This window comes from Sorex araneus, chromosome 5 (genome assembly GCF_027595985.1).
Source record: "Sorex araneus isolate mSorAra2 chromosome 5, mSorAra2.pri, whole genome shotgun sequence".
Taxonomy (NCBI): domain Eukaryota; kingdom Metazoa; phylum Chordata; class Mammalia; order Eulipotyphla; family Soricidae; genus Sorex; species Sorex araneus.
The window spans coordinates 136143303-136146566 of record NC_073306.1 but is presented as its reverse complement, the minus strand read 5'-3'; the positions used below and the strand labels follow the sequence as shown (position 1 = coordinate 136146566).

Here is a 3264-nt window from a genome sequence, read left to right as displayed (position 1 = left end):
AAAATCACATCAGAAGTCATATTGATACCTTCTAAAGCACTTGGTTAGAATAGAGAAGGGACCAGTATGATGGTAATAGAAATGATCACTCTGGACAAGAACTGAGTATTGAAAATAGGTAAAGGGTAACATAATAACCTTTCAGTATTTGTATTGCAAACCATAATCCCCAAAAGGAGAGACACAGAAAGAGTGATAGAGAAAAAGAGAGACAGAGAAAGAAACACACACACACACACACACACACACACAGCAGAGCGAGCCTTCCATAGAGGGAAGAGAAACCAGGGACACTGGTGGGAAATGTACACTGGTGAAGGGATGGGTGTTAGGACATTATATGGCTAAAACCCAATCATGAACAACTTTGTATATTACTGTGTTTCAATTAAAATATATAAAAATAAAAGAAGGAAATCTAAAATAAAAATAAGACAATTGATTGGACTCATTATGTATCCTTTGTACAAGGAAGAATATATGACAGAATAAATAATTATTTTATCATTTATCATTTCTTCATAAACACTATTCTACTGAGATGTTTCTACATTTTGTTGTATTAATATTTATTTAAAATAAAAACGGAAAGCTCAAATACTACCATCTGAAACTCCTGCTTCGTGCATGAAAGATTAAATACTGTCATTTACTCAGAATTAAGCAACGTGACATTCTACGTGATTTCCTCTCACTGATAAGTCATGTTGCAAAACTCATTGCTAGCTGCCAACCTAATGTTCATTTCTATGCTTCTTTTTAACCAACAGATGCTCAATTTTGTTTTAGCAGACATTTTGTTTATCTATTAAAAAAATAGTATGCTATTTTTCCCTAGGCGTGTCCGTACATCCTAATTCTTTCTTATTTTTTAAGGGAGAGCGCAAATACAGTCCCCCCCAGTACCACAAATTATGCAGTTGAGTTTCCCACATTTGGGGAAATCGAAAGGGTCAGCACATCCGTAGTGCAATGAATGGATAAGCCTCACCCTGGGAAAACCACCTTTGTGATCAAGAACTGAGTATTGAAAATAGGTAGAGGGTAAAATAATAACCTTTCAGTATCTGTATTTCAAACCATAATTTGGTATCTCCCCTGCCAGGTAAGTATATGCATCCTAATTCTTTCCAACAAAATGTTGACTGGAGAGACTATACTTCACATCCTTTCCCAAAACACAAAGAAATACTTAATTTGCTCTGTTTCCTTTTCCCTTCCCAGGTCCTGGGAGTTCTTGTAGGTTGTGATTTGGAATAAAATGCATTAATATGAACTAATGACTTCACATATATGCACGTGTATGAATGTGTGGACAGCTGGTGCTTATATGTACCATATCTGTCATCATTATACAGAAATATGATGATACCATGACTAAAACAGAAGCTGAAAGGTGATTTTTTTTAACACATTTCTCTTCTAGGATATAGAAGTGTTGAAAATCTGATGAGAACACATCAAAAATAATGTAAGAAACAGCTGGATACTAAACCTGGAAATTTTAAGTATGACAGCCAATCATGACAAATAATGGTAACTGATTTTGACAAATGGAATGAAAATGAAGCCCAGACACCTATAGTGATACAATAAGGTGATACATACACATACATATGCACGTTTCTGAGAAAAGAAGGAAAGATTTGTGTTCTTTGCTTTTGTTTTCTAGAAGATCCATCCCACTAATAAGTGTTGTGGTAATGACAAAGGTGTAAGTGCACGATTGCAAAAAAATTATAATAATAATTGCCTTGGGAGAAAATTAACAATGAAGGTTAGAGGCTTTTGGAGATAGAAGAGCCATGTAAATTCGTGCCTCTTCTCATTGCTTATTTAGAGTGAAGGGAGGGGATAACTTCATGATACAGGCATAAGGCAGACACAAGCTGGAAGAAGTGAGCAAACGTGATTGTATCGACATGACCTGCTTGAGTCATAGAACTCCTGTGCCAATATCTGGAGAGGGACACAGCCCTTCTACAAGTCTCCCTGCTAAAGCTACACCACTTGAAACCAATAAGCAGAAACAGAAAATATAATCAGACAAAGGAACTTTTACAAAACCACCTACCTATACTTCTCAGCACTGACAATAGGAAAAAAATAATAAAGGTTCAAAAATTGCTGTTAACCAAAGGAATGAAAAGAGACACAAAGATAAAAGAAATGTGCAAACCCGCATTTGATCCTGGAGCCAGGAAATATCTTGGCCTGAGGAAGTGGTAGGGACATTGGAAACTCTGCGCTTTGGGACACTATTTGAAATTTTTAGGTCTATGACATAGGTTATAAAATCAGATTTTAAAGTGCTGAGTTTCATGAATTTAATAGCTATGCCTAGTTACACACAAGAATGGTCTATTATTTAGAAGGTACAAACTGATGGCAAAAGTCTAGTGCCATTGTGATAACCTGCAGGTTACACACAAATGGTTCAATGAAATAGAGAGGAGGAGCGTGAGATGCTGATTAATGTCTAACTGAAGGTACTTGATTAGACAAATTTCAAATTAAAACTAAGGAAGAATCTTTTGTGAAGCTGATGGGGAACAATTTTAGAATATATGCATTATAATAGTATGTATATAATATGTGTATGATATAATAGGAGAGGGGCCTTGAGCATGGCTGTGGCTAAGGCTCCGGAGGTCTTCAGCTACGGGAGCTCTGCTCGGGGTGGGGAGGGAAGCTGGAGCCCATCCCCTCCAAGGGGCCCTGGAGAAGACAGCCAGGTGTGTGGTACCCAGGACTGAGACCTCCAAGCCTGCTCGGATCAGGACTGGGCCTCTTCTGCCCAGGTTTCCCATTTTCCAGTAGCTAGGCGGTTATACCCAGGGACTGCCCCCAGTGCCGTGGAATCCCATCAATGGCCAGCATCCAGAGACTTGAAAGCAAGATCCTGGAACTGCCCAGCCACAAAGTGGCATCTTATAGCCTACTTCTCCCTCTGGGAGAACCACCAGGCTACTGAGAGTTTCCTGCCCACATAGGAGAGCCTGGCAAACTCCTCATGGCGTATTCATATGCCAAAACCAGTAACAATGCTGGGTCTCATTCCCCTGACCCTTAATGAGCCTCCAATAGGGCATCGTTGGGAAGGACAAGCAAAGAGAAGCTTCTAAAAATCTCAGGGCTAGGACGAATGTAGACCACTCAAGAAATTTGAGGATCAACGGGATGATGATGATGATGATGATAATGATATAATAACACCATGCCAACCATAGCATATTTAGATAGCATAAATGGGAAAAGACTTTT

The 3264-nt window shown here is 38.7% G+C and overlaps 1 pseudogene; it reads right to left on the bottom strand.

The window, feature by feature from the left end:
- Positions 1-872: 872 nt before the first annotated feature.
- Positions 873-1113, bottom strand: LOC129405369 (U1 spliceosomal RNA; annotated as a pseudogene).
- Between the last annotated feature and the right edge of the window lie 2151 nt (positions 1114-3264).